The following is a 13,257-nucleotide window of genomic DNA, read 5'->3' on the forward strand; positions in this document are numbered from 1 at the left end:
GGGGGTGGTTGTCTGAATCCTGATTTATCCCCAAGCAGCCTGTTCTAGTTGTGCTTGTTTTTCCCTTGCAGCCTCATGGTGGGTAGCTCCGTGCAGGAGAAGGGTTTTGGCAGCCTGTAGCAGTGCTCTGAGTGGCTCCGCTCCTCTTTCTGTGCAGAACCAGCCCTGAGCATCCCTGCTAAATTATGGTATCTGCGCAGTGAACACCACAGCAGCAAAACACAGTTCCTGAAACTTTGTCACTTCCAGTCTCTTCATTTCCCTGCTCCAAATTTCTGAAGTCACTCAAACACTTCTAACAACTGGGAGGAGTGCTCTCCCTATTACACTAAAATCTACCTCACTCCGGTGCTCAGCAGCGCTTTAGTTACTCCCGTTGGCTGGGGCTCACAGCAGAGTGGAGGACCCCCCTAAAACTGTCATTTTTAGGGGGCACTTTGGCAGTGATATGAGCTGCCTTTGCTTTCCAGTGCAGTGCAGCACAGCTCTGGTCTGCGGAGAGAGGCAACCCTTCGCATTTTGGCAGTGGCTGCATTAAACGGAGCCGGTGAAAGCCTCATCCGGAGGGGATTTTTCTCCATCGCGGCCCCAAAGGGAAGCAGGGAAATGGGGTAATCTCAGAGTGTTCTTAAGGAGCATTGCTAACCCCTAAGGCAAGGGATGGCGAGCAAGAGTGAGTGTGCAGCACTGAGCGACTGTCATGTGCTTTTTGCCACAAACCCACTTATTTTAAAAAAATAAAAAGTTTAGTCCTGAGGCTGCATCTTTTACCCCACCAAGTGCAGGCTTCAGTGAGTGACTAAACAGAGGGTGTGACTGCATTGTAAAGCATGGGCACAGCCCCCCGGGGACAGTCTCCTCAGGGAAATCTGGGAGGCATCCCGATTTTTCCACCTCTTATGCTCTGCTGGGTACATAACATGTTTGCTAACTTCTCATTTGGTAACGATCTGGTGGTGGTCTCATAAACACCTCCTTGCATGAGTGCTTTCCCATGTGAATACTGCCTAAACACCCGGGACAGCTTATTGTTCACTTCCGAGTATACTAAAAGAGGGGATCCGCTACGATGGGGAGGTGCAGCCCTTGCGGGCTCCCAGGGTTGTAGCTGTTTAGGTTATTTATTTTAGCTCTGTTCTTTTCTGCTGCATCACCAACGATTGGTATTTGTTTCAGGCAGGCTTCTGGTTTATTTGTACATTGCAGCGCTTGCTGCTGGGGACTCCTGTGCCAAGCTCTGACCCTCTAGAGGGGCCTCCTCTTTGCCCAGGGCACTCCAGAAACACCATGGGGAGCACAATTTATCCGCCCAGCTCACATTCGCTGAGGTACCATCAGGTACGGTTTGACTGGGCAAGAAAAAAGTGCTGATCCCTTTTCCTACACATGCTGCCCTGCCTGAAGCTGGTGCTGCCAAGCCCGTGTTGTCCGCAGCGTTACCTGGTCATCGCGTGGGAGCCACTGCTGCCCGGCGCTCACAAATCCTGATTGCGGAGCACGGTTGGATTTATCGCTCATCTTGTACACGGAGGAAGAGAAACCTCAGCCTCAAATTTCAGATAGAAAGGAAACCACGCAGTCAGTGTCTCCAAATAGCTGAGTTTTCTCTCAATCTTCTCCTGCGTAGCATCCAGGTCCTGCAAAGATCATACCGGTGGTTGACCCTGCTCTTGCTTGCGAGGTCCTTGTGGACCAAGGGCCACAGGAACAGAGACAGTATTTTAGCCTCCTGAGTTTCCTGCAGTTTCGTTGCATTTCAAGCAGACCCTCGGAGCTTCGGGGGTTTTAACTCATCGTGGGTGTATTTTTCTCCCCTGGCACACTTTGGGTTGCTTGTCCCATGTGCTAGTTGCTTGCTTCTCACAGGTTTCCTGGGTTTAAAAGATGTGGGACAAACAAAAAACCCCATTCTGCAACTGATGGAGAGACTTCAGCAGTAGGAGACTGTGGTCCTGCCAGAGATACCACCACATCACTGAATTGCCAAGGTGTGTTGCACCCCCTTTAGGTTTTTAAAGCCATTTTTGAGGAGAATATGGAGAGTTAGGGACGTTCTCCTTGTTGGGAAGAAGAAGAGCTTGCTGCCGTCTCTCAGGCCCACTGGTGGAGCCCATGTAGACCACGTCCTGGCGAGGACACAACGCATCCTGGTGGGGACAGGCTTTGTGGGGAAGCACTGGGGCACCTGGTAATTCCCCGTTGGCTTTTCCCCCCTCAAAGGAGCGGGGCATTTCACCCATGTGGGGTTACAGGCTGCTTGGGGGGCGGAGCAACCAGCTGAGGAGCCTCCTCGACCTTTCCGTGGCTCTCCCGGGGCTGAGGCGGGGGGAAGGCCGGGCACCCAACGCCCCGCGCCCTCGCTCCTCTCCTTCACGGCAGCTTCCAGCCAAAACCCCCTCAGCGCCTTCAAACTTTTCCCAGAGTTTGGATGCAAGGACCGGGTTTAGTGGTGAGGGGAACCACCCGCGGGCCTGGCGGGGTGCCCCGCGGGGTCCCAAGCTGTGGGCCCCGGCTGCCGTCGCTCTCCGGGCCGCGCAGGCCGGCGGTGGCCGGGCGGGGAAGACGCCGATAACGGCTCCGGGGTGTGAAGGTGCCTCGGGGAGCGCTGGCTCCGCTGAGGAAACCGCCGGTGGCGGGGCCGGGGCTGACAGCAGAGCGCGGGGCCGCGTTCACGCTCCCCGTCCTGTGGGGGACCCAGCGCGCTCGGGGGCTGCCCCGGCGCCCACAGCTCGGCCGTGCCCCCCGCGGAGGAGGGGGGGGGACCCCGGCACTGCGGTGCGGGGAGGCGGCGGTGCGGGAGAACCAGGGCCGTGAGGGGGTCCCCGGGGGGGGGGGGGGGCGGGGGCGGTATCGGGACCGGCGGGAGGGGCGGGGGGGGGAGTGAGCCCGGAGGGGGGGAGGGGGGGGCGGAGGGGCGGGGACGTTCTCTGCGATTGGTCGGTGGCGGCGGGGAGGGGCGCTGGCGATTGGCCGGCGCGGCGGAGCGAGCGGCGGAGCGGCGGGCGGCGATTGGCTGCGGACGAGGAAGCAGGAAGGAGGACGGAGGGGCGAGCGGCTTGCGGGGAGTTCGCGGCGGCGAGCGGCGGCGCCTCCTCCCCCCCCCTCCCCTCCCCATATCCCCGGTACCCGCCCCCGGCCTCTGCGCGCCGCCCGCCCGCCCGGGCCGCGCCGGATCGCGACGCCCTGCGGCGAGGGAGGGCGCGAGGGAGGGCGGGCGGCGGTGCCTCATCCCCATCCCGCAGCCGGGCGGCTGCCGAAGAGGCGGCGGCGGTGGAGGAGGAGGAGGAGGCGGAGGAGGCGGCGCTGACGCAGCAGCGTGGAGCCCGGGACTCGGGCGCCCCGGGAGGGCTCCCGTCGCTGGATCTCTTCCCCAGCCGGGGCCTGCGGCAGCCCCGCGGCGCGGGAGCGCGCCCCGGTGAGTCCCCACGCGGCCGGAGGAGCCCGCGGCGCCGCCTCGTCCCTTCAGCCCCCGGGAGCCCCGGCGGGGCCGGGAGCAGGTGCCGCCGCGGGGCATAGGAGGGGGAGAGGACGCGGGGCCACCGGGAACTTTCCTCACCGACTGCGGGGGGTGGTGCGGCGCCGCGGTGGGGGAGCCCCGGTGGCGGCGGGGGGTCATCGCGGCGGGCGGCCGCGGCTCGGCGCCCCGCGGGGAAGCGGCCTCGGCGGCAGGTGGGGCCGGGCCGGGCCGCCCTCAGGTGCGGGCGGCGGTTGGGCGCGCGCGGCGGCCGTTAACTTGCGAAGTCCCGGTGGTGTGAGGCCGAGCCTAAACCCCCCCGCCACATCCCCTTCCATCTCCCGCCGACCCGGCCCGGCGCGTCCTCGTCGTCCCCCCGCCCCGGGGCCAGCCCGTCCGGCCCCGGCAGGACAAAGGCGGCGGCTCTGACAGGCGGGGGCGGGGGGGGCAGGCCTCCGCGCCGGGCAAGTTGTGGGGGCCCGACGCGGTGCCGGCTCGGTGGTGGGGGCTTATTGCCCCGTGGTGGGTGTGTGCACAGCGGGAAGGTGGCTCAACATCGCCGGTTTTGAGGCGATTCCCGAGGAAAAGGGCCGGGAGCGTGGGGTTGGCGGAGCCGCTCTCCGCCGGTCCCTCCGTGCCGGCCCCTCCCGGGGCTGTTTCGGGGCGGCAGCCGAGAGCAAAACCCGCTCTGCCCAGCCAGAAGTTTGCACAGGGTGGACGTGGCGGTGGGTTGGTGTTTTGCCCCCCCCCCCCCCCCCACGCCTGAGCGTGGAAATAAAACCCCTCGCCTGCACGGCCGGTAATTAATCGGGCAAGTTCGTCGACTTTCCCCTCGTTTGCTGGAAGGTACCGGCGGTGCCGTGCCGGTTGGGAGCGGTGTCTTGTCTACGGGAACGCAGGTGGCATCGAGCCTCTTTGGGGGACGGCGGCGGAGTTTTTATTTTCACCGTGTTTTAACCCCCCCGGCCTCCTCTCGGCTGCACTTGCCGTGCGTTGCTCGTGGCCCTGGACATCTCTCTTTTCCTGTCGGTAGCTCCGGTGGCCGAGAGCTTGTTTCCTCTTCTCCTTTTGTGTAGCGGTAGCTCCTAATGGAGGCAGCTCCGCTGGCTCCCTCTTTTCCAGCTGCTTCTACAAGGCGCAGGAGCCAGCACATGTGACTGGGCAGATCTCGGCAGACTAGCAAGTGCTCTCCGGGCTACTGCTTGCCAGACAGCCGCCGGCCGGGGATGCCTGTGCCCCGGCCTGGGGAGTCGCGGGGACCCCCTCTCTTTCAAAAGAGCAGCCGCGAAAATTTGAAAAATACGGGCATTTGGGATCTATTCTATTTGCCTTCTTCCCCCCCCACCCCCCCCTTCCATCTCTCTCTTTCCAGAGTGCTTATCTGAAAGAGGTTCTGGTTTGGTTTTGTTTTAAAGAATACAGCTGCCCCTCGTGCTCGCTCTCCATCTGAAGTCATCATTGTCAGGAGCAGGCGAAACCTCAAAGCGAAAGGCTTTTCTGTGCTTTTGCTAGCCTGGTTAATTGATCTGTCCATCAGTTTGCCACAATTAGAAAGCGCTCGCTCCAGACTGGCGGGCTCTGTGTGATCTTTGGTGCTGTGGTTGCGGGACTGTGTTCTGGGGTCTCGGGTTTTTATTTTAAGGTTTCCAGTCCTTACAGTTGTGAGAGGTAGGGTGACACGAACTGTATGATAGACTGATGCTTTTGAAATCTTAATGTGATTTAAATACCAGCACGCTGCTGATCGCTTTAACAGAAATATCCTGCTAACATATTCATCCCGAGCCATCCTTCACGTTTGTCATGTCCCGGCTACCTGAATCGTTCTCGAGCTTTGGCTGGAACTGTCTAAATATTTGCTTGCGATAGGAAACTGTGTGTTAGTCTGATTTAACAGGACATTTTGGATTTAAACATTGATTTCTGTTTGTTTTCCTAATGAATTCAGTGCAGCATTTTAAATGGAGCAGCAGCATAGGCTTTCCAACTGCTGTTCTTGAGCAGAACAGCATTAGTACCACAGTGAAGTGTAGCATCGCTTATAGGTGTAAAATCAGCCAGAAAACACCAAACCTGCAGGTGAAAATAATTCCCTCAACTTTGTGAGAGTGGATCCTTTCTAGATCCTCTGTTTGCCGTGGCTTGGTGGTGACAGTTGCGCAGAAAAATATAATGCCCCTTAGAAATGAAGCATTTGCTGGGAAAAACAGTCACAACCTTCCTTGGTCCCGTAGCAGAAATGTTGTTGTTTCAGAAGCCATTGAGGTTTTTGCATCCAACTGTATTGATTAGTCTGATGTTGGTGCTCTGTCCTTCTTACCAGTCATCTGCATCACCTTCCTGTCTCCAGTCTGACAGCCCTCTTATTTCTTTGTTTTTTTAACCTCTCTGGGCAGAATACATAAGCTAATTTTGTTTGCTGTGATGGTGTTAATTGCTGCTGTGTGATTCGGGGGCTGTACGAATCGCGGGACACGTGTGCTGGTACAGTCTGGGGATATCTGATTTAGATAGCTCTTGGCGATTATTTTGGGGAAATACACCCTTCAGCAAATGCTTTTCAAATACTACTGCAGCACTGAAAATAAGCCCTTAGCAGCAAATCTATCCAAGGTAAACAACTGAAAAATAATTAGAAGTCGTAGGTAATACCAACATGCTCACAGTTTGGTATTAAGTTCAGATCACGAGGAAATGAATGAATGATTATATCAGGTGCTGCAAAAATCAGGACGTATGCTCAGATGTGCAAATATTGCATCCAAAAGGAGCTGTGCGGAGTTTTTTTGCCCCATCTGATACTCGGTTAACCATGGTGATACACCCCATGAGTAACGATGGGAACAACCCCCGCTTCGTGCCCAACCAGCCAAACTAATTAAGTCACAACTATCATATTGTTAGTAATACATGAAGCGGTAGTTCAGATAACAGGGAAATGACAAAAACTGAAAGTAAACACCCCAAAGAAGTCATAAAACTAAAAATAGCTTCAAGCGCAAGGTGTGCGCTGGGTGCCGTAGGCTGTCACGGGCCAGGGGAGCCGCGTGTGTGACGGCCAGGGAAGTCTGACAGTCCCAGGGGCTCCCTGCCGAATCCCGAGGGCTTTCTGACCGTCTGGTCGGGTCTTCTGCTTCACCTCGCCATGTGTCTGCGTACTGGCAGGTTATAGGTGACCTGCAAATAAACTGGTTATATTTGCCTCTGCAGATTTGTGTCTGTCTTCAGATATTTCCTCTAAGTGTGAAGGCTGGGGAGTGTTGGTAGCTTCTGGATGCAAACTGTATTTAAGGGGGGTGTAAAGGGGGACATTTTGTAGTCGGGGCTCAGGAGGAATTGTGCCCCTTGCTTCAGCATGAGGCCTGTAAGGCTTTGGGCAGGGGGGAAGGTTCTTCAGAAATGCTCATAGCTATCCAGCGCAGCAATCTCCTTTTTCATTTGGACCAGAGGCATGTTTTTTAATGACAAAAAATATTAAAATTCATGGCCAGATTGCTACTCTGAGTGAATGAGTTATCTGTAACAAGACCGTTACAATTTCACCCTCTAAGCTTTCGCACTTGCAACCCCCCGTACTGGCAACTGATAGTCTTTAAATGGGGAAAATGCATTTCAAGGTAATACGACTGGTTTTATTTCTTAAGATAGAAAGAAATGTGATTGTCTGGGGCAATGCAGTAGGCCTTTATCCAGTTACTGGCCAGACATGATATTCTAGCATGAAGCTTTATTATAAAAGGTAAGTTGCAGTGATATTTCACATGAGAGTGGGGGGAAAAAAAAAAAATCTTCCATTAGGAGAACAGGACCATGGAAACCTTTATCTTGCTGTAAAGAGAAATGAGGGACTGATGTTGTTATTAAGAAGTTAAACCAAAGGATGTCATTAAGAAGAAAATATAAATCTGATTTAAAATTAATTAATTTTGCACCTGTTCTCTCTCCCCTGTCAGTATTTGTGCGGTTGGAATTTAATTCATCTGTTACATGTTGTTTCTTCTCTTGCAACATGAGTGAAAATCCATACAAAACAGGAGAGAGTACCGAGAGCTGGCGAGATGTAAAAAGTGTGGTCAGCTGAGTGAAGTAAGCAACCCGAACCTCTTTTTAAAATCTCTGAACTATCAATATTACAGCAATAGCATTTCCAAAGAGTATTTTGAGTTAAATCGTAGCGGAAGCCCCTCTACTAGGGATGGCAGCGCTGTGCTCTGGTTCTGGCAAAATGTAGCTGAAAATGAGGATAACTTGTCTGGAGAAGCAGTTACATTTCCCATATTCAGCTGATCATTGATATACATTGAATTTCATGAAATCTTTGATAGAGGGTGTGTGGTTATTAACTCCATGTGAGTTGAAAATAAGACAAGGGACGCATCTGACTTTTGCCGGGGTTCTCCTGGGTGCGAGCCCGCTCGCTGCTTAGGCAGGCGTTAAACGGCTTCTCGGCGCTGGGGAACTAAATGTGTCTCCTCGGCCAGTTAAAAAAAGGTGGAAATGCGCAGTGGAACACGCCGTTAAGTGCGGTGGCACAGAGCAGCGGCGCTTGGTGTCTGAGCTGTGCCGTCAGCAGTGGAGTATGGAGAAGAAACACCTCTTTGGCCAGGGAAGGAACTTGTGTCAGCTCACACGAGCTCACTGGGAGCACAGAGCGTTCAGGGCCTTATGTCTGTGCTTTTCACGCGTGGCACGGCCGGGTGTGCCGCTGTTATCTGCTGCTTTTTAAAAATTCTGACTTAGAGGTGCATTTTCATGAAAGGCTGAGCTCTTGCTGAGGGCTGCTTTCAATCACTCGTTGAGGAATTCTCCTTCCTTTGCTGTTTAAATTTCCCAGCGCATCTCGAGCCTTGCGGTACGGGGTCTCCAGAGGTGTTTACTCTAAGACAGCTTTGGGGTGGGGGTGTGTTGAGGTGCTCTCCTGCCCTGCCGAAAGGAGTGCAGTGCAGCCCGGGTGGGCTGTTCTCCTGCTGCAGCAGGTCTGGGTGCTGCCTGGTGTTGTGGGTGTAAGCGGAGCAGGTGGGCTCCTGTGTGGCTGAACTGGAGTGGTTTTGGTGTTGAGGAGCCTGGGATTCATGTTAAATGTGTCATGTTGATGTTTCGGTTCAGAGCTGCCAGTTGCTGTATTCCTTGTGTCCCAGTTCTCTTGAACAAAGGTGTGACTAAACAAGAAAATTAGGATTTTTTTATTTTTATTTTTTTTCCCCCTTTGTAAGCCACATCACAGGAATGCTTTCTGGCACCCATTGTTCTTCAAGCAGTTTTTTGAAGGGCTTTCTCATGCTCAGCTTTGAAACTATACAGCTTGCCCAGCTCAGCAGGCTTGATTATTATTATTTTTTTTAATAAAAGATCTTGGCTTCTAGTGACTGTGTGTGTATCAATATTTCAAATTATTCACGGTGCTCTTAGAAATAAAAAGGAGGCATTTTTCCTAGCATCGATTGGCATAAAACAGCTTTGCTGGTGGCTTATTTTTTGGTGTCTGAATTATCATCCTTTAAATAAAATCGCAGTGCTAGAGAAGCATCGAGATCCGTGGGCATCGCTGAACTGTGCTGCTTCATACGTACACCGTGCATGGCCTTCTATTGTTCCTGGCTGTGGCCTGTGTGAAGCGCTGAAAATAGCAAGCTTTAGCCTGCCTTCACGCAGCACAGCATTATCCTCTGCTGCTTGTCTTCATTGTGTCTTCGAGTGCCGGCGGAATACCTGGAATAGGCTTAAATTGGCAGTGGAGAAAAGAAATTGAGAGTTGCAGGCATGCGAGGAAAAGATGGTTGAGTTGACTTTTGCAGGCTGAAAGGGAGAAGGCGCTGCTGCAGGGAGCGCGGCCGAGCAGCTGCAGCAGCACGTTGCTGGCAGAGCAGGCGGATGCTGCCCGAGCTGGGAAGCACCCTCGCACGCTGAATCCTCGCCGGGGAAGTTCGTTAAACTAAAGAGCGTTTTTTAACTAGACCCTAAAATGGAGGGGGCTCGACGCTTTGCGAGAGCGACGGTGTTATATGATCGTTTGCTGTATTAGGGCAGTTGGCAGATTGAGTGCATTCTTGCCGATTTAGGTTTGGGAATACCGTAAAAAGGAAAAGGATTTGGTGGGGGAGTGGGTGGAGGGGGGCACTGAGGCATCTCCCTCTGCGGAGGGAGGATGGAGAGGCACCAGGGGAGTGCAGGCAGCGAGGAATAAGCAGCAATAATCGCATATCGATAAACACGCAAGATTTGGAAGGAGGAGGAAAGCAGAGGCTTGTGTAGCAAACTAGTGGGCAGCAGGAGTTTTATTTTAAATTAAAAAAAAAAAAATGGATGCAAGAGGCGTGTTTGGTTTAGTTTCTTTGTTTGTCTAGCTCAGTCAAAATCAGTTCAAAAAAGCAATGTTGGAGGTGGTTCAGAGCAAGGAGGCACAGCAGATCTCTCCAAGGTGAGCAGGATAGCAAAGGGAAAGGATTTGTCAGCTGTGATCACATGTAGACGGAGAAGAAGAAATTTTCTTAAAATCCTGGCTAAACACCGGGTGCCAGGACAGGTATAAATCCCCAACTGGGAATTCCATAGATTTCAGCAAATTGCATGAGCGACGGAAGCGAACCAGGCGTTTCAGGGATTTGTGCCCTAAATAATCACTTAGTAACCCCAACTCCCTAATTATCTTGAGGTAGTACGTACAATAACCAAGCACGTGCTGGGTAGAGCGCCTGGCGAGGCAGAATGTGTAATGACTGCTGCCTGCCCCCCTTTTCCCTCATGAGAGCCCTGTTGTCTTGTCTCTCCCTTTTTTACATGCTGGGTTTCCTGAAAGATCTCTAGGAATGCAGTTATTTGGGATTTCTACTGCTCTTCTTACGTTCTGGTTGCAAAGAGGTGAATCCTTTCAAATCCTGTTAGAGGACAGACGGTGTGATTGGGAAAGCACTGTTTAGCCAGCCGTTGGGGAAAAAAAAAAAGCCATTTTCATTTCTTGCCATTTCCATTTCTTCCCATATAGTAGAAGAAGAGCCAGGGAATAATTCCTGCTTCAGAATAAATTACCAGCTTTGCTGAAATTGCAGTCTTGACACCTCCGGGGCTATAAAGGTGTGATAGAAAACCTGCCCTTCTTGGTGCTGGGAGGAATGAGGCTGCGGGTCAGCATCAGACATTAGGAATAATTTCAGCCTAGCGTCGAAGTTTTTGATGCAAGGAGTGTAATTACAGTGTGGACAGTGCATCGCTACCTGCGAAAGGCTCTTGTCTGCGCTCAGCATATGTGTGATTTGCATCAGTTGTCCTGCCTGAAACCACTAATGAGCTTAAGAACTCTTCTGTTTTCTTGGCGCTTAACAAAAATTAAATCCTTCCCTCCAAACAAAAATGTCGTGTGCTCAGCCTGATGCTTTCATGCCAGCACAATGGGTAATCGCTGACCTTGCCTGAGATGCCACCTCGAAGCTCATTACTGAGTAATTAGGTGCTCCTTAACCTTTCCACAAAGTTTGGGGGTTTTGGGAGCGGGGTGGGGGCTGTTTTTTTTGCACTGATGGCATGACATATCCCAAGACGCGGCCTTGAATTTCAGGCACTGGGCTGTTCCAAACTCCATCTGTCCACTAAGTGAATGTCAATCCAATTTAAGCTTGCATATGTTTCCAGGGAAACCATCGGAGGCGATGGTGAGAAGTGGACCATGGTGGGGCAGGGAAGCAAGTGCAACAGCAGCATTTTTACTTTTCAGTACTTAAACATGATTAAAACCTAGTTAGCTCTAATAACCCTATATAAGGTAGGGTTTAGAGTACTTGAAGGTCAGATAGTTTCTCTTGGAGGAGTCTGGGTTGTGTGTAAATGAATTGTAGTCAATTTAAAAATAAAAAAAAAAATGGGAAAGTGGCTTCAGATGCTGTCCCCAAGGTCTCATTCCAGCTCTTAGAGCTTTACACTTTCCCATATAGATTATGGTTTTGTGCAGTGCGGTCCTAATTTTCTTGTCTTTCTAGCAGGCCAAAGAACTCATGCGGCCGTATAAAAACCTGTCCAGCCCCTCAGCTGAACAAAGCAAGCTGTAAATGCTTTCTCCCTGTTATACCCAAAGGAGTCTTTATATGTATATTTAGACACCCCCCCCCCCCCCCCCCAATACAAATGGAAAGTGTTTAGGTAAATTAAAGATCAGCATCCTGGTCATGTTAAAAGAGCAACAAAGCATCTTGGTGCTGTGCGCTGGTGTATTTCTGCGCTGTTTTGGAGGGCAGCAGTAGTGGTATACCTTGCCTGAGAAGCAGGAAAGCAGATGAATATTTGGATATTTGCTTGTGATCACTCAGACCAGCCAAAGGTGCTGCCGTGCCCTGAGGGCTCATCTTTCACCCAAGGTGTGAGAATTTCCAGACGCTTACCAGCTCCAGCACGCTTAGCCTTTCAGAGATACGAAAGGAAACCCGTAAAGTTAGACTGAGCATAAGGCTGCATAGGTTTGGTGGTGTTTGTTTCTTTCTGCAGACCCTGTGGGCCGTGTTGACCACAGCAGAGAACCGACAAGACTCGTGGCACGCTCCGTGTCCACGGGGCTCTGAGAAGCATCGCCCAGCTCTGCTAGTGCTCCCACGCTGTGTGGCAAAGTTGTAAGCGGGGTGGGAGGCAGTAGAGCGGTCTCGAGAGTCACAAGCAGAATTTGCACTGGATTTTTGTTTAGAGGAAATGAGGTGGGAGGTTTTTTTTCCCCCCATTTGGAGGATTCGTCTTTAATTGAGAGTTTAAATTCTGCAGAAGCCAGAATTGTAAGTCTGCCTGGCTTTCCAAAGAGAAGCATCTTTCTGCCTGTTAATACAGCCATTAAATAAAATGTTTATCTTGGTTATTGAAATGAGTAGCAAGGTTCTCACTTTGGAGCTCTAAAACGAGATATTATCTGTCATTTTAGTTTAAAGAATGCTGCTAGAAAGCTTGGGCTTAAAATGTTTTACTGTGACAAATAGCTGAAGCAGGAGCTGAAATTCTGGTATCTGGGGGTATCCTGCGTGGGTATATTGTATCCTTGTGCATTGTAGCTGCAATACGAGGCAGAAACTCCTCAGCTCAAAGCTCTTTGCAGCTGTTGTCCAGCATCAGACCCTCTTTGGGTCAAATCTCCAGAGATTTGGACTGCCAGCAGCCAAACGGGCTCCGGGGAGGTGGGCACGTGGGCACGGTGCTTCCTGGGAGTCATGCTTGGGGCTGAGATGTCATGGTAGCACGGTGGTTCTGGCTGGCGGCGGGGGGGCTTTGCAGCACGTACGTCCTTATCAGCTGTTTACCTTCCACGTCTGGGCACAGCATGGGAAAGTAGAGCTTCCTGCAGCTTTCTTGTATCTTCCAGCAGCTCCTCGAAACTTTCTACCAGTTCTTCTGCTGTTGACTGGTAGCTGCGAGTGTCTCCCGCTGCCACTTTGGCTCTGCTTCAGCTGGCAGTCCTTGCAGCTGCAGGCGTCCCTCTCTGATTGGCTCTCTGGTCAGATTTACAATGGTCTAGCTTCAGATTTTGTCTACTTGTACCCCAGCCCGCTGGAGTCTGTAGCTCTAAACTGTGTGCGTCTTTTACCCTAGTGCTGTTGTGCCGGTGACTTGGGTGTATGAGGACATTTCTTTCTTCCCCATCCATCTGCCCCGTGTGTTCAACATCTCAATGTTCAATCAATGTTCTCAAATCCTGTAGCTGACAATCAAGGGATAATACAGATTTTTTTTTTTTCTCTACTGTCGGTGCTAGGAGTTCCTCAAAAGTTTTGCTCTTTTCTTCTCTGTTACGAATATATTCTCCTTGAAGCCAGAGTTGGAGGAAACACGAGGGTGTC

At 52.1% G+C, this 13,257-nt stretch overlaps 1 protein-coding gene across 1 annotated transcript in view; it reads left to right on the forward strand.

Annotated features, from left to right (window-relative positions):
* The first annotated feature begins 3,071 nt into the window (after positions 1–3,071).
* The window catches only part of BAHD1 (bromo adjacent homology domain containing 1), a 40,596-nt gene continuing 30,410 nt past the window's right edge, over positions 3,072–13,257 (forward strand). Inside the window, exon 1 of the mRNA XM_074842377.1 lies at positions 3,072–3,415. The gene's annotated coding sequence lies outside the window, so the exon portion shown is untranslated. The remainder of the gene's footprint in view (positions 3,416–13,257) is intronic.

The sequence above is a fragment of the Strix aluco genome, chromosome 16 (assembly GCF_031877795.1).
Source record: "Strix aluco isolate bStrAlu1 chromosome 16, bStrAlu1.hap1, whole genome shotgun sequence".
NCBI classification, from domain to species: Eukaryota; Metazoa; Chordata; class Aves; order Strigiformes; family Strigidae; genus Strix; species Strix aluco.